At 44.8% G+C, this 26,833-nt stretch overlaps 1 protein-coding gene and 1 pseudogene across 2 annotated transcripts in view; one reads left to right on the forward strand and one right to left on the reverse strand.

Annotated features, from left to right (window-relative positions):
• The window catches only part of KCNK13 (potassium two pore domain channel subfamily K member 13), a 92,551-nt gene that overhangs the window by 16,239 nt on the left and 49,479 nt on the right, over positions 1-26,833 (forward strand). The window lies entirely within an intron of this gene.
• Positions 11,237-12,990, reverse strand: LOC308647382 (large ribosomal subunit protein eL8-like; annotated as a pseudogene). Its single transcript has 3 exons — positions 12,588-12,990; positions 12,055-12,464; positions 11,237-11,267 (listed from the first exon to the last, which is right to left on the reverse strand). The product of its transcript is annotated as a large ribosomal subunit protein eL8-like (transcript).

The raw sequence follows: 26,833 nt of genomic DNA on the forward strand, positions 1-26,833 counted from the left end.
GAGGCAATGACCCCCATCTCCTCCAGCTTCTGCTTTCTGTCTCCACAGATTTCACAATTCTGGATGTTTCATATAAATGGAATCACATTATATGTGACTTTTGGTGATGGTTATCTTTCACTTTGCATGATGCTCTTTAAGACCTCTGTTATATGTTCATCCCTTTTTATTGGTATATTCTATTACATGTACCAAGTTGTATTTATTAATCAGTTGTCGGGTGTTTAGGTTGTTTCTACTTTTAACTTTTATGAATAATGTGCAAAGTTGAATAAGTGGGTGTCCAAGTTTGTGTATGGATATGTCTGCATTTCTCTTGGGTATATACCTGGCCTTAGAGTTGACGGGTCACATTTTAACTCTAATCTTTACCTTTGGAAGAAGTGCCAGATTATTTTCCAAAGTGGCTGAACCATTTTATATCTCACCAAGACTGTGGAGGGGTCCCTGTTTCTCCACATCCTCACCAACGCTTTCATTATCTTAATAACTGGCCTCGTAGATTAAAATGGTATCACATTGTGATTTTGATTTGCATTCCCTAATGATAAATGATCTTTTTTAAAAAATATTTTTAGTTGTAAATGGATGTAATGCCTTTATTTTATTTATTTTTATGTGGTGCTGAGGATGGAACCCAGTGGCTCATACATGTGAGGCAAGTCCTCTACCACTGAGCCACAACCCAGCCCATGACAAATGATCTTAAGTATCTTCCATGTATTTATTAGTCATTTGAATAACTTCTTGAAAGAAATGCCTATTCAGATCCTTTGCTCATTTTAAAAATTGAGATATTTGTCCTCTTATTATTAAATCATCAAAGTGCTTATTATGATCTATATTCAAATCCCTTTTCAGATACATATTTGCAAATATTTCCCCCCTTCTGTTTTTCTCCTTCTCTTTTTGCTTACTTCTGAGTCTCCTTTGAAGCACAGAACTCATAAATTTTGCTGATGTACAGTGTATCTATTTATCTTTTGATGCTTATGTTTCTGGTGTCATCCAAGAAACCATTGTCTAATTCAAGGTCACAAAGATTTATACCTATTTTCTTCTAAGAGTTGGGTAGCTTTGTGCTTGCATTTAGGATGTTGGTCTGTTTTGAGTTAGTTTGTATATGGTGTGAGTTCTGGGACCAACTTCACCCTCACAGTGGATCTCCAGGTGTCTCAGCACCATATGTTGGAAAGACTATCCCCTCCACCAGCCCGAGTGAATTATTTTGGCATCCCTGTCAAAAAATCAGTTGACCATGAATGCGAAGGTTGTTTTTTGAATTTTCATTTCTCTTGATCTGGATGTCTGTCTTTATGCCAGTACCTTGATTGTTGTAGCTTTTATAATAAATTTTGAAATCAGGAAGTATGAGTCGTCCAGCGTTGTTCTTCTTTTTCAAGACTGTTTTGGCTATTCTGGGTTCCTTAAGCCTCCTTGTGAATTTTAAGATTGTTTTGTTCATTTCTGCAAAGAAGGCTTGGCATTAAATCAATTTGGAAATATTACTGCTTTTTTAGTCTTCTAATCTAGGAACATGAGATGTATTTCCATTTATTTAGATCTTTTCATTTTTTTTCAACAATGTTTTGTAGTCTTCAGAGTGTAAGTTTTGCACCTGTTTGGTTAATTTCCTCTTATTCTTTTCAATGCCATTGTGAATGAAATTGTTTTCTTAATTTTACTTTAGTTTTTTTATTACCAGTGTATAAACAGAATTGACTTTTGTATGTTGATCTCAAATCCTGTGGTCTTGCTGTTCATGTATTAGTTCTTGTCATGTTTTTGTGGATTCTAGGAGATTTTCCCATACAGGATTACAGAATTTATGAATAGAGAGAGTTTTGATTCTTCCTTTGAAGTCTGGAAAATTTATGTCTTTTATTTCATTCCTGGCTGGAGTTTTCAATACAGTGTTGAATAGAAGTGGTGAGAATGGACATCTAAGTTTATTCCTTAGGGGGAAAATGTTAGTTTTAGTTTTTCACCTTTGAGTATGGTACTAGTTTTGTAGACAGTCTTTATCAGGTTGGGGAAGGTCTCTTGTAGTCCTAGCTGGTTAGGTGTGTTAAATCACAAAGGGGTTTTGCCAAATTATTGTGTATCTATTGAGATAATCTTGTGATTATGTCCTTTATGCTATTAATAGTATATTTCATTAATTTTTACATATCAAGTCAATCTTGGATTCCTAGAATAAATGCCACTTGGTCATGATATGTAATCTTTTTTTGTACAATTTTGCATTCAGTTTGCTAATATATTATAGAGGATTTTTGCATCTGTATGCAAAAGAGACAGTCATCTATTTTTTTGTGATGCCTTTTTCTTGGTTTGGCATCAGGATGATTTTTAGACCTATGGAATGGGTAGAGAAGTGTTCATCTGTAGTTCTTGCATCTTTCTGAGGTTGCCCGGGATACATAGCCACAGCACAGATATTCAGTAACTTAGCTATTCCCCCCATCGTGGGCCATGTAGGTTGTTTCTAATTATTTGCTAGTACAACAGCTCTGTAGAGCATACTTTTAATTTTAAATTGTAAATATGTATAGCAACTGCAAAGTTTTGAGAATTTTTGAACTTAAATAGTCTTTTGGCCAATTTGCAAGAATCTTCTTCTTCTCCCCTGGTACTTTTCTAAGCACTCTACAGACAGTCTGTCATTCTGTGCCACAGGACTATTATTTTCCTTATTCTGTGAGAGAGAAAACTGAAAACACAGTGGCTAAGTATCTTTCTTGGGGGGAAAATAGCTTACTGGAAGTTACACAGTAAGCAGTAGAACTTTGATTTAAATGTGTTCAGCCCTGACTTGAATGGCAGGCACGAAGGGGCCAATCCCTGAGATGATCAAAATTCTAGTGAAAATTAAAATAAAACCATGACCCTTGTTCTGTATTTATTTTTGCCACCCACGTGTTTATATTTGATGTCACTGATGGATCAGGCTGCATCAGGAAGATGTCTGGGTGCTGTTTCTCCCTTGTGACTCCTTAGGACCACACCCACCTAGCACCCACCTCATGTCAAACACAAGGTTTAGTTTGGTTTCATTGGAATTTACTAAGTCCCTAACACATGGGACTTGTCCCACTGATGACAGTTCTTAACAGAGGCCATGAATGGAACTTGGGTGGGAAAGTAACCCCATGTTTCTAATCTAGACATAGAAGGGGTGATGCCTGAAGCTTTGTCACCTGTGGAAATCACAGATCTGTTCCCCTCACTTCACAGTTGTGGAAGGTACCTCCTCATTCATCACAGCTTCGGAATCATGGAGCCTTAGACGGAAAGATCTTGCTGCTTTATGATTTAACAATGAAGCACATGTTGTATATTACACTGTTTTAGTCAGCTATTTCACTGTGACTAAAAGAATCCAACCAGAACAGTTGTGGAGGAGGAAAGTTTATTTCAGAGGTCTTAGTCCACAGAAGGCGGGCTCCATTCCTGGGGGCTTGAGGTGAGGCTGGACATCATAGCTGGAGAGGTGTGGCAGAGGGAAGCGGCTCACATGATGATCAGGAAGCAGAGAGAGATTCCATTGGCCACATACAAATATATACCCACAGCCTCGCCCTAATCCCCAGCTCCTCCAGCCACACCCTCCCACCCGGCCACCACTCAGTTAATCCCATCAGGGGACTGATTCACTGATTGGGTTAAGACTCTTAGAACCCAATCATTTCTCCTGTGAAGCTTCTTGCATTGTTTGACACATGAGCTTTCAGGGGGCGGGGGGGGGGGCACCTCACATCCAAACTGTAACACACACGTTTGCCCCATAGTTGAAGAACTGTGCTTTTAATATGGCTGCTTCTACAATCCTACACACTTAAATTCATTCATTAAAAAAAAAAAAACAATAAAAAGTGACCCTTAGGCTTCTTGACTGTCAAAGGCTCCTTATAACCAAAAACAGGAATTGAGAACTGGACTAGGGTGGATTTTGAATAAAGAGGAAAAGGGAACCCACTCTGTGCAGCTGCCCATGTGGGGCTCTTGAGGGCGTTGATCCTCCTGCCTGTGGATGGAAACGCTCCTGTTGCTCAATCAACCTCCTCCTTCCCTGAGTATTCAGAAGATGCTGCTGTGTCTTGAGGGTCACTCTCCCTCGGGGCAGTGGAGAAGAGACACCATTTAGAAATGCCCTCTGTTTTTCTTTCTTTCTTGCCTATGCTGGGATTGATCCCAGAGCTGCTGTACCTCTTAGCTTCATCCCTAATCCCTTTTCAAACTTTTTAAGATCTTGAGACAGGACCTTGCTGATTTCTGAGGCTAGCCTTAAACTTTCGATCCTCCTGCCTCAGACTCCACAATGGCTGGAATCACAGGCATGGCGGCTCACAGGCAGGGATGGACACGCACTCCACCTAGTGCAGGGGGCATTGTTCATGGTCTCCTTTGCTCTTTCACCCCATGTATTCAGCTAGCGATGGTGACCCTTGACCCTAGCCCACACCTACCCTGTTATTCCAGTATCACGAGTACCCTCTGTTGTGACTCTGATTGGGGGATATATGCTACTTCATAGTCATTTAATTCTACATTTCATTTGATGTTTAAATTAGAAATTGCAACCCACAGGCCTTGGATGAAAGGTGGCTTGAATATTTGGTGGCAGATGGTGATAAGTTGATAAATTTTTAACAACTAGTTTTAAAAAAAAACAACAGAAGTCCCAATTCATAATATTTGCCCATTCCTGGGGTGTACATACTTTCAGATGTCAAGTCACTGAAGACAGACAGCAAAGTAAATGTCATAATCAGCCTCGGGGGTTTGTCAGCCAGCCCCCTCACACTGCTGTGGACCTCAGTGTTTGAGAAAAGTTAAATTAGTTGTCAAATATCAAAAATCAGATGTCCCAGTCAAAATCTAGATTTCTGATTTTTCTTGAGAAAATGGAAACTCTGGCCCTGCCAGGCCCATGTTCCTACGAGGCCACCATTCACTGAGCAGGAACTGAGGCTGCTCCCTTAGGGCCTCATGCCACCTGCCACTCATCACTGTTCTTTCCTGTTCCCTGCTTTAAGTACTGAGGTTCTTTCTTCCTTTGAGAAGAAACCAAGCAGTCTTATCACCTGGCTTTTTATCAAAAACTCCAAAGAGTTGCAGAGTAGGACCCCCTCAGTGATCCTATGTGATATTCATTTTTTTCTTTTTTTCTTTCTTTATTTATCTATTGGTGCTTCAGCTTGACCATGCGGCAATCAAGTTTCGAGTTAGGGTGCACAGAGAGTTTACTTTTACTCTTGTTGATTTCCCTCTGGCCATCCCAAATCAGTAGGCAAAAGAGATTTGTCTACTTAGGACATATCATTCATGAGAATCAAGCAGAAAAGCATGAACTCTGGGGCAGGCTAGTTTTCCTATGGGAAATTAAGACCCACTGACTGGAAATGGTGAGAAGTAATGAGTTCAGAGGAAACTCGGTACAGTAATTAAAAATGCATCAATCAAGTTCTGTACTGTAAGCTGTTGACACAGCAGAGGAAAAGAAAAGTAGCATCTCTGAGGTCTCGTTGGATGCTGTCCATGTTGATCTTGGACAGCAGCACGCCAGTGTCTGGGGAAGACTGCTCTTAACCAGGAATGTAGAGCACTCAGGATACCAGCCCTGCTGGAATGACTGGACGGTGTCACATTATTGATGAGGTTAAAGGGACCGTAAAGGGTGTAGACATTGTAAAACCCTGTTCTTGTCGGGATAGATAGAATACAGGTGATTAATGACTGAGAATTGGGGAAAGGGGCTAAGGAGAGGGTCATGGAGTTACCTACGATAGTGGGGGAGAAGAGGAAGTCAGGTAGAGAACAGTGGAGGTATTTTAAGAATTACATTATGTACGTACTTGAACATTTCCAAGAGTTTTGTCATTTAGGAGTAAAATCAATTTCATTTTGGGAAGGAAAGCTGCATTGTTGAAGATGCTTTTTGTGAATGTGAACCTGGCACAACACATTTAATGTCGCCTCCTGCACACCTCCATGTGGTTGGGGGGGGGCGGGGAGGGCGGGAAGAGCGTGGCACTGGAAACCTCAACTGTCCCAGGCTCGGCTTTCCAACAACATACATTAAATGAAGGGAGGAGAGAGTTTTTAATGCATAAATGAGGTTTACTGAATACATCTGCAGAGAAGGCACAACTAGAAAGAACACTACTGGTGTTTGTGGGCAGTTGATAAGGAATCATGGAGGACGGAGGTCGGAGGCAGCGTTTTAGTTCTTGGTGGTTTTTTAAAAACTTTATTTGTTCTTTTTAGATAGACGTGACAGTGGAGTGCATTTTGACATATCATACGTACATGGAGTATAACTTGCCATTCTTGTGGTGGTACCCTGGTCATGTATTCATATATGAACACAGGAAAGTGATGTCCAATTCATTCCCCTGTCCTTCCTATTCCCATCCCCCTCCTTTCCCTTCATTCCCCTTTGTCTAGTCCAGTGAACTTCTATTCTTCCCCTCTCTACCTTCCCTTGTTTGTGAGTCAGCATCCACATATCAGAGAAAACATCCTTTCACTTAGCATAATATTCTCCAGTTTCATCCATTCACCTGCAAATGCCATAATTTCATTGTTCTTTAAGGCTGAGTAATATTCCAGTGTAAATATATACCACATTTTCTTTATCCATTCATCTGTTGAAGGGCATCTAGGTTGGTTCCATAGCTTAGTTGTTGTGAATTGAGCTGCTGTAAACATTGATGTGGCTGTGTCCCCGTAGTATGCTGATTTTAAGGGCTTTGAGTATAAACCTAGGAGTGGGACAACTGGATCAAATGAAGGTCCCATTCAGGTTTTTTGAGGAATCTCCATCCTGCTTTCCAGAGTGGTTGCACCAGTTTGCAGTCCCACCAGCAATGTATAAGCAAGCCTTATCCCCACATCCTTGCCAACATTTATTGTTAGTTGTATTCTTGATAATCAGAGGCAGCATTTTGAACTAGTGGGAAACTCACAAGCCAGCCATGCAGTGGGTGGGTCTGAAGACAGACTTTTCAAACTTGAGTCTTTTTCATTTCCTTGCCTTTTAAGAAGCATCACAATACTTAGAAAGGGTTGCGGGAGATTGAACAGCATCCTCTTTATTAGGCATCCTCTTTCCATTAAGTACCAAGTCTCCTCTGGGCACAGGGCAGACACCCCAAATGGGGACCCCAAAATGAAATTCAATCTGCTGAGCCAGGCCCTGTACTAAGTGTGGAGGTCTGTGTGTTACCCCTGTTGACCCTCACAACCTCACTCCATGGTAGACGATGATGTCCCTACTTTGCAGATGAGAAAACTGAGACTTAGAAAATTTGCTTCTCACCCCACAGCCAGCAGGGAAGTGGGTCCATGTGGCTGCAAAGCCCACACTTTTTCTAGACCACAGTGTCATTAATAAACTGAGTTGAACATAGTGTTCCCTGAATACATGGCATAAGTTGCTATTGTTCTCCAGGCATTGATAAAGAAAATTAATTCACAATATCATCAGCGAAGATGGAATCAGTTCCATTGTCACCTGAGTTTGTTCTTCCTTGATAGTTTAGGGGGTTTTGTTTTTGTTTAAAAAAAAAACCCAAACTACCTGTTTCCATGGCCCTGACTTCTCTTTTCCATCTCTACATAGGGTGAGGCAGGAAGTGTGGTGGAGTCTTCTGAGACTGTTTTCTGCAGCTCCCTGGTCCTCTCTCCAGCATGCCAGTGTAGAAGGACATGGTAGAAATGTTCCAGAAGGCCAAAGAGGACCTGTGAGCGCATACGGTAGCTGGGGTTGTTTGAGGTTCCCTGTGAGGATTCCCTGTCTCCTGTTCATTTCCCAAAGACATCCTGGGCTTTGAATCTGATAAAATGGGATCCCTGTCATCCCTCCTTCCAGAAGATTCTAAGGTCTCTTCATCTGTGGGCAGAGATTTATGTCAAATGCTTATTCATGGACTTCTGGAATGTGGTCCTAAATCTTTCTAGATACTTGGATTGTCTTGAATGTGCTTAATCTGTGAGCAGATAAGCGCCTGGTATGGGGAATACTTGTTTACTGCATATTCAACTTGCTGAATTTGGGATTTGTTTTAATGGGATTGGGTGGGAGCCATTTCCCACCCACCCCCGGCCTCTTTCTTTCATTATATCAGCTCTGACTTTTTCAGTGCCTGGAGAAGAGTGAGGACCCCAAGGGGCCTCTTAGGTCTTGTCTACAGGAAGCCATCAGCTCCATGTGTGTCCCTGTCACCTCTGTGCACTGACGGGCCCCTCACCCAGTCCTGTCATGCATAGCCCCTTAGTAAATATTTGTAGGATTAAAAGTATAGACCACCTCATCTGCTCTTTGACTGCGAAGCTGTTGCTGGCCTTTGTCACCACTGAAGGAGAACCAGGCATTCATTTAACCTCCCCAAACGGCTGTTTCTGGACAGTATCCAGAGAGTACAGTGATCTGGTCATAGAACTGGACCGTTGTTGCTCAGCTGAATTATCACAGACGAGGCGAGTCCAAAGAGCCTTATCTTAATGGTAGAGCTGATTCTATATCTTATCATCGGAGAGAGGAAACACCAGAGCATGGGTCTGGCTTACTCGCTTCCTTTTCCTGCATCTTAACCAGGTCATGTCCCATCTCAAGTCAACTCTGGGAGGTGGGGCTCAGCCACATTGTATATGCACCTCAGCACCAGGGCACGTGTCTGCCACCTCGGGCGTGATGTGCTTCATTATCAAGGAATTAAATTTCTATAGAATAAAAGTTTTAACTAGAAAAGTGTTTGTTCCAAACTTCTTTTTAACTTATCCATTTTGGTGAAAGCATTTAAAATAAAATAAAAAGGATTGTGTGTTACCCCACCTCTTCAAAATGTGACTACCCAACATAATTGAAGTCCTTTTGGATGTTTGAGGCTCATTGCTATGGGCAGAATACATGGTGTTTTTGAGCTGGAGAGGAATTCAGTCTACCAAAAGGGCAATGCCAGCCAGGAACCAAGGGGGTTGCCATTCTTTGCCCCTTATGATCTTTCTTCCTCTCCTCAGATGTCCCTTTTTGCTAGGATCAAGTGACTCTAACAAGGATGCACATCAAGATCTCCCAGGAAACTTTTAAAAATATATAACTGCCTAAGTGATTTGACTGAAATTTTTGATTCAATAGGTCTGAGATGGGGCCTTGGTAGTTCTACTTAATCACCAAAACTTCCTTAGGTATGATTTTTTGCTCTTCTGGAGAGCAAGCATCATAGTCAGCATATCTTCTACTATTTTTACTTCAGCTGTCTTGTTTTTCTCAGGTGTATTTGGGGGAGGGGGACCTCCAGAAGGGTTGCTTCTTCCTTCCATCAAGTTAGAGCAGTGATTCTCAAACTCACCCAGAGGATGGGATGCCTGAGGTTTTCCTTGTAGAATACAAGGAGGCATTGTGATATATATTTTTCTCTTATAAATACTCGGTTCATTTTTGTTAGCAGTGAGTATAACTGTTCATTGTCTTAATGTTACCATCTATGGTATTGGGTTCATTGTCTCCATTCAGCAAAGAATCAAAAAACAGGACACAGAGATAGCAAGCAAGCAGCAAGGTTATTGCAAGAGTGACAGAGACAGGCTTCTCAGAAGAGAAGGGACTCCAGTGCCAGTGGTGGAGTTTTGGCCTGTTCTTCTTATGGTCTCTGAAATTTCCTTATCTCCTCCCCATCCATGTGTTCTTCCCTGTTATTGATTGGTGCCCCTCTGTCCACATGTCCCTTTTAGTTTTTCTAATGGATTCCCCCCGCTTAGGAGCACAAGTACAGAAGGGTCTGTCTCACTGGGTCCCCCACTCGTGTCCACCAGCACTTCTGTCAACCAGGAAGGTGACCTCATCAGAAGACCCTCTCCTCACTCCTTTGTTCTGTCCCAACCTCCTCACTCGCCATCTTGTCCTGGCTGCCTGTGCCCTTCGACGTCTCCCTCATTAATCAAGACCCTATGCATCCAAGTATTGGGGACTCACTTGAATGAGCTCAAAGAAAAACATGGAATGTGCTGTAAGGATATGGGGATTGTTCATGAAACTGTGGGGCAGGAAGTACAGGTAAGCCTTGCAGGAGTCCTAAGACCCAGGAGCTGAAAACCTAGTAGGAATTGGTGGCCATTTTCCCAGGCTCTTGCCTTTGCTTCTATTTCTGTGTCTGCTTTATTTTTCCCTCTCCCTTTTGACATCTGCTTTCTTCTTCTCTCCTCTCTTAGCTGATGATGGCCACCCCCTAGCCCTTGAGTTTTTATCTCCTCAGTTGAAACAACAATGACCACCGACTGCTTCTTGGTCCAAGTGTCCATTCCTGAGAGAATCCGATTGGTCGAATTCTCAGATGAATTGGTCAGATGTTGACCCCTTGTCCAGTCAGGTTAATCTTGGTGGCTTGAGCCAAACAGAACAAACATGGCCATCAAGGGAAAGTACTGTAGAAAGAAGCCCTGAATCTTGTCATGGGAGAAGAGATACCTCCCAAGAAGGGTTCAAGGAGCTTCTGGAGAGAAGAGGAAGCTTGACTCAGGGGTTCCTGGCATACATGATGGAAAAGAAATTCAGCACGTGCCAAAGACATGGAGGTTTATTTAGGAAGTTGATACACCTTCAAGGGAGAATGGGCAATCTCAAGAGAGATGCCTTTGGGGTAAAGCAAGGAATATGCATTCCAGGGAGTATGTGGGCATCTCCAGGAGGAGAGACAGCAACCTGCTGTTGTAGGTGTTAATATTCACAGAAGGATGGTGCAAGGGGCTGGGTTGGAGGTGGAGCCAGGACAGAGTTACACAAATGTGCCTCAGAATTCCCTTGCATATTGGCTTCATTTTACAAGATCATGGGTAAGGGCACATCCTTTGATACTCGGCACCTCTCCCTTAATTACAAATTCCTATCTTGTTGTATTCTATATTTTATTTTACTTCTTAGCCTAAAGCCCCCTACCTGTACACCCAGAGACTCCTCTCTCAATATAACCATCCATCTTATTAACAGCCGCAAAATATATTCCCCACCCCTGATCGGAGGCTAACAAAGTCCTGTTGAGCTGCAGCAAGCAGAGCCTTGTGGCTCTCAGATACGAATGCCCACCAGCCGCCATGTGTGGACTAAGCAATCAGATTGAACTACCCCAACACACCCAGGAAACAACACTGGAGCAAAGACAAGTCAAAGACAATAAAAATTCCCCTTTGGAGAAAGGACTGGGGTACAGGAACCCCCGAGTATCATATCTGGCTGTTAGCCACCCGTGCCCAGCATAAAGGGCATCCTGAAGGGCACAGGAAGGTGAAATGGGACTCCAGACATGGGTATCCAGACCTATTAAGCAAACAAGGGGAGTTTGTTCCAAGGCTCCAACTCCTTTGATCTTGTTCAGCCTCCCTCTCTTCCTCCCTCCCAGGCAGACACTTCAGTGGATCCCCACGAGAACAGGATGACCCTCTGGGTCTCCCTGGGCCTCCTGCATCTCTTTACTCCTGTTCTCTCCTTACTGCTCTGGGCACTAACCTGGGGGTTCCTCAGAGGCTTCAAACTATGAAGAGAACCAGATATTCCCACTGCAGAGTTCGTCAGATACCACTGAGACTACGCAACTTTAGGCAGCACATGGAAAACATAGTACTTTTTAAAATGTCCATTCAGCCTCCCAAGCTGCTGGGATTACTGGCGTGCACCACCTGCAATGAAATATTTCTAAATTCTGTTAGTCCACTCCACTTTCCCAGTAAGTAGGGTTTTCTTCTCTTTTTTGTCATTGCAAGAGACTTGATTTTACTGGATCATGTATTATCAGTATAAATAAATGCTTTATAGACTCATATTCATTGCTGCCTTAAATAAGGCAGTGACTGGTCAATCACAAAACCCTGGCTTGATTTCTGAGCATTTTACTGCTATATAAAGCCTTTTCATGCAAGTTACACAATGAGTTTCTAAAGCTCTCACACTATGGGGCAAGCCCTTGCTACTGCCTGAAACAAGTTTATTGCCTTCAGCCTGTGACACTGGATGAAGGACAATTTATTACTTTTATGTACAGAAATGCAACAGTGTACGTTTGCCCCAGTTTAGTGGCGAGTTCTTAGCCTCTGCCTTTTCCAGCTTGGCAATGCGAGCCACAGGTGTTGGACCCAGGATGTTGCCTCCCCAGTGGCGACGGATCTCATCATATCTGTCATTGTAGTTGGTTCTGATAGCTTCCACCAACTTCGCCAGAGCTCCTTTGTCTTCCGAGTTAACCTGTGTGAAGGCAGCAGTGGTGCACGTCTTCCTGTGAACCAGAGGGCCAGCCTAGCCTTCCCCTTGATGATGCAGTAAGGGGCTCCCATCTTGCGACACAGGGCAGGCAGGCAGACAACCAGCTCGATGGGATCCACGTCATATGCGATCACCACCAACTGAGCCTTCTTATTCTCCACCAAGGTGGTGACAGTACTGACCCCTGCTCGAAGGACAGAACTCGCCACTAAACTGGGGTAAACGTACACTGTTGCATTTCTGTACATAAAAGTGATAAATTGTCCTTCATCCCGTGTCTTGGGCTGAAGGCAATAAACTTGTGTCAGGCAGTAGCAAGCGCATGCCCCACAGTGTGGTTTCTTTGTGGGGACATCCCCTTTTCCAGCAGCCTTCTTCTCAGCCCAGGCCAACAGCCTCTGCTTCTTTTCCTGCTTGGTCTCGGGTCTGTCCTTGTGGGCAAACTTAAGCAGCTGGGTGGCTGTTGGGGGTCCAAGGCCTGGGTGAACCGGTTAATCGCAGGAGGCACTTTCAGCCACTTATAGAGAATAGCCCTTTGCTGCTGCAGCCAGATATAGCGGGGCCATTTTACAAAGCGGGTAAGGTCCCTTTTGGGGCTGGATGTCCTGTCTGATGCCGAAGTTCTTCAGCCTCTTCTCAAAGAGCGGGTTCACCACCTTCTTGGCCTCCTGGTTCTTGACCACGGCGGGGGCTGGGGCCACCTTCTTCCCCTTGGCCTTCTTTCCCTTCAGCATCTCGGTCGGCTGGAGGAGAGACAGCGTAAGCAGGGTCTTCTCAGTGCAGCTGAGGCCTGTCTTTGGCATCATGGTGGACAGCGGCCGTGTAGAGGGAGTTAGAAACGGAGCTTTTTCCTCCTTGTTCAGGTTATCTCCTTGGTGGCTTCATAAATGTCCTAAGTCGATCTCTGCCGCGTCTTATTTCTTGTTAACGGGCTCCTTTTCCTAAAATTTGAATATAAGAAAAATTCCAAGAATAATAAATTGTCTACCAGTTGGGTTCCAGGAAATTGAGGATAGATCGATCAATGTGCTAGTAGAAAGATGTTCCCGGCTCACAGCTGGCGCTCTATGTACCCCACGCTCCCCTTGGAGACGGCTGGGAGGGGGTGCCGGTGTTTTAGGAAAGTGTTGGAGACTGGATGGAATCATGGCAAAGAAAACTTCAGAATGGACGAAGCATGTGAACAGCCATGGGAGCCTGACCACGCGGTGGACAGACAGACAGAAGGCGGGCCACATGTTCACAGAATTGTTCAGAAGGGTTTGGAACATCTGCCTTCAGGAGAAAGTCCCTAAACTACACATTTTCTCCAATTAGTTTTCCCTTCTGGGGGAGGCAAGTAGCACAAACCGTCCAAAAGCTGTGAATGTTCGGCTCTGATGTCCCCAGCACAGATTTCCTTCCCCGACGGGGACATAACCTGACTAACGTGCAGCTCTGGACTTTTCTCCAGCTGTTGTTCTGTAGGCACAGTGGCTAAGGCTCGGTCTCCCTGCCGATGAAGTGAATTTGCATTCTCTGTTAGCTGAATAAGGCTCCTTTGGAGTTAGCCCCGCTTTGCGGTTCCTAGTGTAGATAATCTACACCCAGGTCACAGGGGACTGACCACGGTCAAAACAAACTGAAGGGAACTGAAGAGACCTCCAGATAAGGAACCCCATGCAAAGACGTGAGCCCGCCTCTCCGACTGAGAACTCGATGACAGATGCCAGGGGTCTTGGGGACTTCATTATTACCATTAGCCAATTCTCACACCTCAGCAATGCTGGCCCGAGGAAACCTAAACTGGAAGCAGATTCTGCATAATGAAATTATACTTCAATAAGCCACTTTGTGGCTGGGACTGATGGCCTCCAGGACAAAGGCTCTTCTGTTTGCTGGAGAGAGGATTGCCTCCGTGAACAAATGACAATGAGGCTTAATCAGCCTCAAGGGTGTCAGGTAGGCAGAGTGTGGTGCGGTGGGTGGAACGAAGGAAAACAGTAATTCTGTCAGACCAGAAGTGGCTATTTTTATAGCTCTGATTTGTCCACGTGCAACAATGGAGTGTTTTGAAAAATTATTCTGAAGGGCTGCTGCTTTTTGAATCCGTGTTTGCAGCTCTGCACTGGCTGTTTGACGCGGCAGGTACCTCCACACTCCTTACAGCCAAGTGTGCTGCGGCCTACAGATGGGCACTCTGCTCTCTGTGCCTCAGTTTCTCCATTGGGAACAGAGTTGTTCTCAGGAATGAACAAGGAAACAGGCACAGCATTCAGAACACCACCTGCCTTGCAGAGAGCGCTCCATACCTGTCTGCCCCTTCACCAGGGGGATGTAGAGGGGACACTCCTAATATACAATGACTGGGACACTCTTTTTTTCTAACATCTTAATCAAGAAGTCCTGGCACGTCTCTGCCCTGAGACTTTATCTTGGACCAGCGATCTCAGGGAGGGTGTCTGGTCTTCATAGGGATGACAAGAAGGCAAGGTGTCATATTCTGGGATCCTTAAACGGGTGCTCCAGCCATTCTGGTTAGGGTGAAGACGTTCAGCAGTTCTGTGGACCTGGCAACAACAAGAGCCAGTGTTCAGAGGTTTGCTGGATGCCATGCTCAGTGTACAGCTCTTCTGCCCGCTAGAACTTCTTCATTTATGGAGGTGAAAATTGAGACTCAGAAGCCTCCAGTAGGATTATTGCCAGCCGAGCATGGTGGTGCACACCTGTCATCCCAGTGGCTTGGGAGGCTGAGGCAGGAGGATTGTTGAATTCAAAGCCAGTCTCAGCAACTTAAGCCCTAAGCAACTCAGTGAGACCCTGTCTCTAAATAAGCAATAAAAAGGGCTGGGGATGGGGCTCAGTGGTAGGGTGCCTCTGGGTTCAATCCCTGGAACCAAGGGGGAAAAAAAGACTATTGAATGTGCTGAAATGCCTCCTGGTAGAGGCAGGACTCAATCCTGGATGGTCAGACTGCAGAATGCATCATCTCAACCACTCTGGTCCCCAGGCACATTCAGGAACATTCTCTGTCTCCCACTCCCTTCCTGCTGATTGGGGATCATTCCAGGGACACGTGCCAAGTTCCTCCCTAATCTACACGCAGCCTTTGGGAACTGGAGCTTTTCAGAGCCTCCGGATCAGCATAGTTGCGTTTGCGTCCATGTTAACTCTGAGTGTCTGTGATGGCTCTGCCGTGGCTGCTGTTTTCCAGCTGAATCTGAAGGCTTTGTCTCAAGTTTTAGGCATTAGATTTGGGGGGATGGGGTTATTTCTGTTCAGACTCTGGGGACTTCAAGGGCCACCTGGGTTACTTTATCCAGGTCCTTTTTCTCATGGAAAATGATGTATTTTGGGAGCTTAAAAAACACATGAAAACTGGAGCATCCTGCACCCCCAGGGAGAGAGCGCCTTCCTCCTCCCTCTCAGCCCTGAGAGAGATGCAGGCGCATCTCCTGCCCCCAACTCCGCCTGGCTTCCTCCACCCTCCCTGGCTTAAATGAAGCGCAGACCCTGCCTCCTTCTCTTCCAGCCTCTTGGGCTTCTCCTCCTCAGCTCACTGCCCTCCTCTGACAGCTCTCCTCCCTCTGGCATCCAATTTCCTCCTCTTAACTCAGCCTCCTGGTCTTGCTTCTCCTCAAGGACACCTCACTGGACGCTGACCGCTGCCTCTGCATGTCATCTGCCTCCTCCGGATGTTGTCCTCTGGGTCGGGCACTGAGTCACTGCTGAGCTTTCTCGCTGGACCTTTTTCCTCCGGTGACGGAGTCACAGTCATTGTTTTTTATCGAGACTATTTCAAATTTATTGTTATATAAAACTCTGATGAGCTTCTGGAAACCTCATTGAAAACACAAATTCTCTGAAAATGTTTACTCCCTGGGCACAGCTAGCAACCAGATGGCAGTGAGACCCATTGTCCTGGTCACAATCTCCAAGGACCATGCTTGGAGACCTCTGTGATTTGCTCCATCGTTTCTTTTGTCTGGTTCTTTGAAGCCTTTGTGTGATAATCTGAAGATCACGTTCTTTGTTTCATTCTCTCTCCTCTCCTGGGCCACGTGTCCTGTGGGATGACCAGGGAGGCTCTGCCGGCGGGGGAGTCTCGGAATCCCCTCCCTCCTTGGGTCCCGGTCATTTTGTCTTGAATTTGGGGCTGGACCGTTTTCCAGCTCTCTCTGCTGTTTACAAGCAGGGGAGGGGCGGATCCTTTCACATGTCCAAGCCGTCACCGCCATTGCTGAGCTTGCAGCTGCTCTCCTTGCTGATCTCATTATGGAAGCTCCTTGTTTCCACCAAGACCTGACTTTTCTTCACTGAGCTCCTTATAAAATGGGTCCTCGTCTTTCAGCTTTTTATCTCAACTTCCTGTGAAGCATCCTGCCCTCATTTAATCTCCTCTGGGACCCTTCCCTGAAATCACAGATGTTAGGAGTAGAAGGGGTCGCCTCATCTCCATATGCAGGATGAAGCAAGTGTGACACAAGTGCTTATGTGGCCTGTGGCTGCAAACTAAGTGCCACCTGCCCCGTGGTCCTGTGTTGCCATTCGGGGTGTCGGCATGCGAGCCCATAAGAACCCAGGGCTAGCAGAGTCTTACCTACAAAATCCATTCTTTCCAAAATCAAGGGAGTTGTTGGTTTTTCTTTCTTTCTTTCTTTCTTTCTTTCTTTCTTTCTTTCTTTCTTTCTTTCTTTCTTTCTTTTAATTCCATTTTCCTTTAATCCGACACTACACAGAACAGGCAGCAATTTATGTCCAAAGAGAACCAGGCATCCATTTATGTTCTAATTGAGAGTCCAGCAAATGTTCCATGACTCTTGTGAGACTGCATATGACATCAGAGTCACTGTCCAGGCCTTGGCAAGAATGGGGTCGAAAACATTTTTCTGTGGAGATGAGGAACTCTCCAGAGACGAGGCCACTGTGCTGAGCGCAGGAGGCCAAGCCCTGGCCAGGCAGGGGTCTTGGGCTCTGGTTCAACAGATGCCAGTTGCCCGGTCACCTTAAATTCTCCCCTCCCCTGATCAAGTCCTTTGTCTTGAAAATAAAGTGATTCAATCAGAATAATTCATCTTAATTCATCTCAATGGCCATCATATTTAATAGCCTCCTTTTTTTTAGTTGTAGTTGAACACAATACCTTTATTTTAATGATTTATTTTTACGTGGTGCTGAGGATGGAACCCAGGGCCTCGCACCGAGCGCTGTACCTCTGAGCTACAACCCCAGCCCTGTCGAACAATCTCCTTTTTATGTCAGAATTTTTCTTATGATATGGAATGAAAAATTTTAACTAAAGCATTCCTTTATCATCCCAGGGTGAACTCTAGATTAAATAAACCATCTCTACATAAAATTTCAAAAAGACAGCCTACTGCCCTAATTATAAAGAAACAACAGAAAATATTTTGTTTTGAAACAATATCTATCTTGGAACATTAATGCTCTGGGCTGACTATACTGAAGTAGGAAGGTGCTGGCGCCCACAGGTTGACTGACGGGTGTGCTGCTCTGTTCACCATAGCAGTGATGTCCGTGGCGAGATGGCCTGGTGTTATGGTGTGTAAGAGGTTCCCCCAGAGCTCATGTGGGACACGGTGCAAGAGTGTTCAGATGATGAGATCTGCAGCCTCATGTGCTCTTGGTTGCTCTCCCTCTCCCTCCTCTCCCTCCCCCTCCCCCCCTCTCTCCTCTCACTCTCTCCTCCTCTCCCTCTCTCTCTCCCTCTCTCCCTCTCCTCCCCTCTCTCTCCCTCTCTCTCCCTCCTCTCCTCCCTCTCCCTCTCTCTTCCCCTCTCTCTCTCTCCCTCTCTCCTCTCTCTCTCCCTCTCTCTCCTCTCTCTCCTCTCTCTCTCCCTCTCTCCCTCTCTCTCCCTCTCTCCCTCTCTCTCTCCCTCTCTCTCTCTCTCTCCTCTCCCTCTCTCTCTCCCTCTCTCTCTCCTCTCTTCTCCCTCCCTCCCCCTCTCCCTCCCCCCTCTCTCTCCCTCTCTCCCTCTCTCTCTCCCTCTCCCTCTCCCTCTCTCTCCCCCCCTCTCTCTCCCCCTCTCCCTCTCCTCTCTCTCCCCCCTCTCTCTCCCCCTCTCCCTCTCCCTCTCTCTCCCTCTTTCTCCCCCCTCCCTCTCCCTCTCCCTCTCCCTCTCCCTCTCTCCCTCTCTCTCTCCCTCTCTCTCTCCCTCTCTCTCTCCCTCCCTCCCCCTCCCCCCCCTCTCATCCCCTTCCTGGCTATCATGAGAACACCTTTTCTCCACCACGCCCTTCTGCCGTGATATTCAGCCTCACTCTGACCCAGAGCTATGGAGTCAGCTGACCACGAACTGGACCTCTGAAGCCATGAACTATATAAGCTTCTCCTCCCCTGAGTTTTTCTTGTCCAGTGTCTGGGCCACTGTGATGCAAAGCTGGCTGAAACAGCTGGGATGAAGCCCAACTCTTGATCATGCTTCAGATTAAATACAGTCACCCCTCAGTATCCAGGGGAAATTGGTTTCAGGACCCAACAGATACCAAAATCCACAGATGTTTAAGTCTCTTATACAGAATGGCACAGTATTTTCATGTATCCTGGGCACATTCTCCCATATACTTTAAATCATCTCCAGATTACTTATAATACCTAAAAGAATGAAAAGGCCACGTAAATGGTTGTGATCCTGTCTAGGGGTAATGACAAGGAAAAATATCTTTGCACACCCAATACAAACATAAATTTTTTTCAGGATATCTTTGATCTGAGGTTGGTTGAATCCATAGACATGGAATCTAAAGATATAGAGGGCCAACTCTAAATGTTGGTTATCGCCTTGATTTATATGGAAGTTGCATTCCTGGAAATGTTGGTGTATGTTGACATCATGCAAAAAATAAAAGTGGTTATTTATAAACAAGAATTAGGTAGGTTCAAATAAATGCAGATTAACTTTCTGTATGCTAGACTCCCCGGCAAGACATTTGGAAGCCATTCAGGATACAAGAGAATTCTTTAAAGTACTGGCCATCTAACTTCCCTGGCTCCTGCCCACTAAATGCCAAACCATTATGACAATCAAATCATCTGCCAAACAGATTTCCTGAATGTCCTGTGGAGCAGCACCATGCCTACTCAAAACTTGGTCAGCAATGAACCCAGAGATGTGCCGCTACAACTTCATGGGCATGCGGATAACCTGGGAAATCTTATTAATAGGCACCTGATCTGGGAGCTCCAGCATGAGGTCCTAGAGTCCATATTCCAGGTGATACATTGCTGCCAGTCTGCAACTACCCCTGGAATAGAATGGACCTAGAGGATTTGCACAGTGCCTCCTGGGCTAAGTATCTGTGCATTCAAAGTATGTCTCCCTAGAGCGGGGTGTCTTTGAGAACTACCTAGGCTATTAAAAAAGAACATGCATCCCTGAGTCTCCCTTGAGACATCCTCAATCAGGAACTCCTTGCCTCTGCTTCCTAAAACTTAATTCCCTGAACACTGCCTCAGCCTCACTGAAGTTGAGAACCCCCAATACATCTCTAGACATCTCAAGACCTTGAGGATCTTTGCAGAACAAAGACCCATTTCTTTAGCTGAATCTCAGGTCGCTGTCCTGGGATGTCAGACAGAGGCTGGGGAAATCACCACTCAGATTAAATTCTGGAAACAGAATTTCTTGATGGTACATAGATGCTCGAGCCCTTTATACCCTTATTCCTGTTTTTCTGAGTGTATGTTGCATTTCCTGCACACGGATGAGAAAACCTCTTCTCGGTGGCTTTAATAGATGTGATTGACTCACCCAGGGAAAGAAGCAGGGAGCTGGGCTACTCGGCCCAATTATCTTTCTCTCCCAGCTGTTCTCGTTTACTTTAGATCTCACTCTCTCTGACCTGGCAGTGGAAGGGGGTGGGGACACAGTGCAGGGTTTTTCTGGGACCAAGCAGAGGCTGACCTGCACTCACTAGGAGGAGGTCATCTGGGGGTGTTGAGTCTCCCCATCTCTATAGGTAAATGTCCTTCTTCATCATTTCTGGCCCCAGTGGCTCGGCCACAGCAATATACCCACCCTCCCTGTCTCTGGGCTTGCCTACCATAGACCATTACAGCCAACCCCTCTAATAAGAACGTTTTTATCTACATGAGAATCGACGTCTCTGGGGATTTCTTGCCTCTGCCCTGGTCTTGCAGCCGTCCCAGGTGGGTGGGTCACTGTACCCCACACCAGCCTCAGGAGAGAGAATTCACTTCCCCAGGGGAATCTAAGGAGCCTTGTCTAGGATTCAGCAGCCAATGGACCTTGGGGCTGCACTGACCCTGACCTCGCATCCTGACTCTAGAACCAGAGCTTCTTCCCTCTGCCCACGCCTCTGCCTGAGACCCATTTCTGGCCTGGGATTGGCCTGACACCCTGTCCTTCTTGCTCTGCTTTGCTCTTACTTCGGAGTCTAGCTGCGACAGCAAGCTGTGACCCCGCATGGTCCAAGGGTGCCATTTACATTGTGTTCCAAGGGCCAGGCCCTGCTCATTACAGGCAGGCATCAGAAAACAAACAAACAACAAACAACAACAACAAACACCCTGAAGTTTTGTTTGCTTGTTTTTGTTTTTGTATGTGTGTGTGGGGGGGGGGTTAATATTTATTTTTTAGTTTTTGGTGGACACACATCTTTATTTTTTTTTTTATTCTTATGTGGTGCTGAGGATCAAACCCAGTGCCCCACGCATGCCAGGCGAGTGTGCTACCACTGGAGCCACATCCCCAGCCCTGTTTGCTTGTTTTTGGTGAAGCAGGTCATTTGACCTAATTGACCCTTCATTTGTTCTTTCTCATTTCTTCTGAAGTGAGCACCAACATTCAGATGAACTAGATGAGCGATACCATAGTAAAGTCTTCCTGGAAAAAATCTAAGAACCTCTCAGTCTTTCTACAGATGAACTCAAAAAATACAAATTATCCATCTTTTATAGAGGTTATTGATAGAAAAATGCACAATGAAGCTGGCAACAGTTAATTGCACATGATAAAATGTGTTACAGTTGGGAAGCTAAGGGAAGTAAGCTCGGGAGTTCAACAGTGGAAGTGGGAATGACTTTATGTGATAGGAAAAATCCACATCCGAAGGAGGATGCACATTTAATGCTTAATTCCCTGGGTTCTACCTTTGTCCACCCCGGGGCTTCTCAAAATCAGTACGAATCAAATAATCTTGGCTCAATTGGGACACACAAAATTTAACCCAGGAAAATGAAAATTGCCTTTTTTTCAATACCAAGGATTGAACACTCAAACACTGAACCACATCCCCAGCCCTTTTTAAATATTTTATTTAGAGACAGGGTCTTATTAAGTTGCTGAAGCTGGCCTTGAACTCACGATCCTCCTGTCTCAGCCTCCTAAGCCACTGGGATGACAGGCATGCACCACCACGCCCAGCAGGAAAATTGATATTGGTAGAAATGTGATCATCAAAAAAAAAAAACAAAAAACCCAGATTATCCAAAGTCATAGGGGACACCATTTATATAAACAAAAAATAATCAATGAACCAAATGTTTTTAGTAACATTTTTGTGTGTGTCTGGAGAAAAGTTCTGTCAAAAAGAATTTCTTAAGTGAGCAAACATGATAATAGTTTACCTGCACAGAATAGGAAAATTGTCCAAAAATAAATAAATAAATAAAGTGGCTTTTAATTGTATTCACTGAAAATACTTCCTTTAAAAAATTTATTTTTAGTCAGGGTCTTGTTAAGTTGCTCAGGCTGGCCTCAAACTTTCGATCCTCCTGCCTCAGCCTCCTGAGTACCTGGGATTGTGGGTATGTACCACCATGCCCAGCAACAATATTTTCTTCAATAAAACTTCTTCAATGGTGGTAAAATTCAGATGAGAATCTAATATATTCCTATTCATATAGACAGGACAAAAATGTGTTTAAGATCAAAGCATCAACGGGGTCAGATATTCAAAACTGTGTGATACAAAGAAATATGATGGCTAAATATGAAGCTAAACGACAAATGCTAGATTGGATTCTGGATGAGAAAATGGATATTGCTTAAAAAATCATTGATGAAACCCAAATGATGCTGGAGTCCCATGAATAGTAATGTATCAATGTCACTTTTTCACTTTGGACAAATGTCCCTGGTACTGTAAAGTGTCACCATTAGGGGAACCTGGGTAAGGAGTGTGTGGAACTCCCTGCACCATCTGGGAACTTTTCTGCAAATCTAAAACTATTCCTCCACATCTGGCAGCCCCCAAAGCCCTGCATCAAAGAACAAAGCCAACCAACACCCCCTACCCTCTCTCTTGGGTACAGTCTTGGCTCACCACCCCACAGAGCCCATTGATGGTGCCAGTTGATTTAGTTTATTTCTAGTGAATCACGTTTGCTGCCACACATGCCCTTGTCACCCCTATATAGGCTTTCTGCCCCCCAGTCACTGGTCTGTCCCCACTTCTGTCTTTTTATTGCTCTATCCCAACAGCCAGTCTTGACTTCCCAGGGGGTAGACCAGGTGGCTGAAAGCAGCCTGCACCTGGCCATCACCAGCTAACGGAGCTTTAACATAGCTGTTGCCCAGTTGCTGTCCCCAGGGAGAGTCTGGTTTAAATGGAATGGGGCAGGGCCTGAGCTGCTGGAGTCTGAAGACCTCCCCAGGTGATTCTAATATGGAGCCAAGTTTGAGAAACTAGTGTCATCTGCCTAAAATTTCTGGTGGTCCTTGAAAGGCCCAATTAAGCTCTGCCTTAAAACGGTAGCCTTTCTCCATGCTCAGGGCCACGGAGGTCACCAGAGTCCTCACTCAGATCCCTGCAGATACCTGTGGCACCATCATTGCATGCATGGCCATTCGCACCCTGTGGGTGGAGATTTGTTCCTCCTTGCGTCTCCACCACCAGGACGTGCAAGCCCCTTTTTCTCCAGATATCCCTGGGAGTGAGGATGGGATCGCTGTGTCTCTTCTGGAAACAGGAGGCAGTGACTGTCCTGAGGGAGCTCCTTACTAGTTGACATCTCTCTTCTCACTGTGTCAGCTTCCTCTTGGGCTAGATGGCCCTCGTCCAGGCAGACAGGTGCTGTTTACCTCTCTTCCTGTGCAGAGCAGAGGCTTTTGGGTACTGTGCCAGTGTGGCCTGAACAGAACCATCTCTCTCGTTGGCTCTTCAAGTGGAACTCAATCAAAATCACGGACTTCTGCCCACCCAGGGTAGATTCTGGTGTCTGGGAGGATCTGTCCCTTTAACATGCAGAGTCTGAGACCTGGTCTCATCCCAGCTCCTGAACATCAATGTTCCTACAGAGAGGTGGCCTTGGCTTCTGCTTTTTCTTGTTGGTTGGTTGGTTTGTGACAGCAGTTACCCCAGACCCACTGACTGAGTTGCTGAAGAGTGGTTTCTGGTCATCTGAGTTTTGAAAGTTCCCGAGGTGGTTCTGGGACAGCCAGCGCATGGCTACTGGTTCCTGGGTTCTGCTGGGAACCGCATCCCTACAAAACATCAAGGGCACTGGTTCAGAACTGGGAGTTTCTCAAGAAAGCACTTGTGGAATTTATCAAGAAGTCAGGCCCACACCTCATTCCTGGAAAGTCTGAGCCAGTAGGATCCAGGTGATGCTGAACTTTTTTTTTTTTTTTAAGGCTCATACCCTCCCCAGTTGATTCAGATGGGCAATTCTGATCTGGCCCAGGCATCGTAGGCTTCTTCTATAAAGGGGCAGCTAGTAAACAAGTTAGACTTGCAGACCATATGGTCTCTCTTGCAACTGCTAAACTTTGCCATTTTAGCCAAAAGCAGCCAGAGATTTAAATGAATATGCATGGCTGTGCCCGGCTGGGTTCCACACACTACATTTACAAAGACAGGCTCACAGGCCCACAGCTCATGGGTCATAGTTTGTCCCCCTCAATAAAAATCACTGGGGGAGCTATAAAATGTTCTTCTATGCTCAGGCCAATTAAATTAGAATCTCTGTGGGGGGTGCCCAGGCATTGGTATTTATGAAAAGCTCTTCGGATGATTTTTCAATCTGCTAGGATTAAGCATTGCCACTGTTATTGCCCTGCGGGTTCCAAACAGCGATGACTTGCTCTGAGACAATGCTCAGCCTGTTCCCCCAGGCTTCTTGTTCCTTTATTATGTTTGCTTGTTTTGTTTGAAGGAAGGATTCCAAGTGTATTGTTCTATGCCTGCCTTAGACAATTTTTTTTATTGAGATATGACAGATACACAGTCAAGTACATAATGGATTTTTACATTTTTTTCTTTGTACTCTTCACATGTATCGTGTCATAGAACTGCTGCTCAAATCAAAATATAGGACACTCAAAGGAACCCTTGTTCCCCTTTCCAGTCAATAGCCTCCTGAAGTTTTTTGAAGCCTGCTTTTCAATCTGTCTTCTCTCAGAACAGACAACACTCAGGCACCAAGGATTTGACGACTTGGTTTGGCCATAAATATTCTTAACCTTATGGGGCACAAGCCAGCATGGGGTGTGATGGGGGTTTCCCATGCATATTGAATCACTGGGGCTCGCTGCACCCCTGGAAAGGATGTACCCCTGCCCATGGCCTAAATATATCAGGAGACTCTTTGAGGAACTGCTGTGCTGTTTCCCACGACATTTTACATCCCACTAGAAACATACAAGGGTTTGAATTTCTCTACATCCTGGCTGACACTCGTTTTCACTTTTTAAAATTGTAGCCATCCTGATGTATGTGAACTGGTACATCCTTGTGGGTTTAATCTGCATTTCCCTAGTAACTCATGATGTTGAGCATCTTTTCCTGTACTTGGTGACCACCTGTATATCTTCTTTGGAGAAATTTCTATTTAAATCCTTCATCCATTCCTAATTTGTCCTTTGGTTGGATGTCGGCACGGTACGTACGTGTGCCGTTCTGGGGAAACAGGACCAAGCGATCCCCTCCAAGAGTTTGCTTTGAGTTTCATCTACTTCCTGTTTACTCAGAATAATCACCGTATGTTTATCACATTCATAAAAGCAGTCACATGACAGGCTGGGAGCTGGGTCACTGTCTGGCTTTGTTTTCTTGATGGTGGAGCTCATGGGCATATCTGGGTTTAATCCCATGCACTTCTGATCAGCATTCAGCCTTTGGATCATGAAAAGGCCTCTTCCCACCACCAGGCACTCCGTGTGGGAACCAGCATGTGAGGCCTAACCCACTGCAGACCAGGAGGGGAACCAGTGAGAGGGTGAACAGGGGACTCTCGGTGTCTTGCCTGCTTGCTTTGAAGTGGCAGACGCAGCCATTGGAGTACCTCTGCCTCTCGAGGTCCAAAGAGACTTCCTAGCCTTGGGGTTCAAAAAGAATATCCTCTCAGGGTCCAGGTAAGGTGTATGGCTCTCTGGACCATCCTGCCCCATAAACAGTTGTCTTCAAAACTTTTGTTCATGAGGACAAAAAGAATTTTGGAAAACTCACTCATTTTTTAGGTTGCCATCTAGACTTTCATCATGAATACAAGAAATTGGCAAAGATAGATTTTTAGACACATTGTATCTATTGATATTTAAAATAAAGCTATTATCTTTCTCTTAAATGTGCCCAATGGAATCCAAATACCATAGCAATTTGATTTCCACCAACCACCATCTGTTTTTAAAATATGTGAACAAAAATGTTAACAGTCAGAAATTATATAGTTTCATTTTCTTTTGGAACTTGTGTATCATTCCATCTCCCCAGAAATTCATACGAATGCAATATAATTTATAGATGTCTCTTTGGTCACCATTTTACTGCAACAAAAATATGTATATAAATTGAAATTTAATTTTTCAATTTTCCTGTAATCATAAGGTTTAAATTTTGTGAGGGAGGGGGTTACCAGGATTGAACTCAGGGGCACTTGACCACTGTGCCACATCCCCAGCCCCATTTTGTATTTTAGAGACAGGGTCTCACTGAGTTGCTTAGCACCTCATAGTTGCTGAGGCTCTCCTTGAACTCGCAATCCTACCGTCTCAGCTTCCCGAGCTTCTGGGATTACAGGCATGCGCCACCAATTTTTTAAAAGGACAAAAAGTTTGTCCTTTGATCAGTTTTTCTAATTTAGTTATTCTTCACTTATTAGCAGTATACAATTGATCAAAAACACAAATATTTAATTTAATTTGGATAAATAGTAAAAATAAAAGCGAAATTTATTGAAAATTCATTTCTAAATGAGTGGAACTTTATAATTTTTTCCAGTTAATATCTTAATAAATAAACATTACTTATTGCTTTTATAAAGTTGTGTTTTCAGATAAATATTGTTCCCATTTTTTCATTTTTAAGGTAAGCACCTAAGAAGCCTTGTTTAGATAACTGTGCAAATGAGAAAGAAATTTCGTTTAATTATGCCACTCAATTCTTTGAAGGTACACTGGGTTCTATGCCCAAAATCACATATGCATTTTGATTAAAAAAAATTCTATTTAATGGCTTATGTTAGGCTAAATAAGACCCCCCATCTGAATCCCCAATGCCTGTGAATGTTACCTAGCATAACAAAGGGAGAAAGGATCTTGAAATGGGGAGAGAATCCTGCACTGTTTGATGGGCCTGCTGTAATCACAAGGCTATAACAGGAGGAGTCAGACGCAGA

The sequence above is a fragment of the Spermophilus citellus genome, assembly GCF_964194105.1.
Source record: "Spermophilus citellus genome assembly, chromosome: 4".
NCBI classification, from domain to species: domain Eukaryota; kingdom Metazoa; phylum Chordata; class Mammalia; order Rodentia; family Sciuridae; genus Spermophilus; species Spermophilus citellus.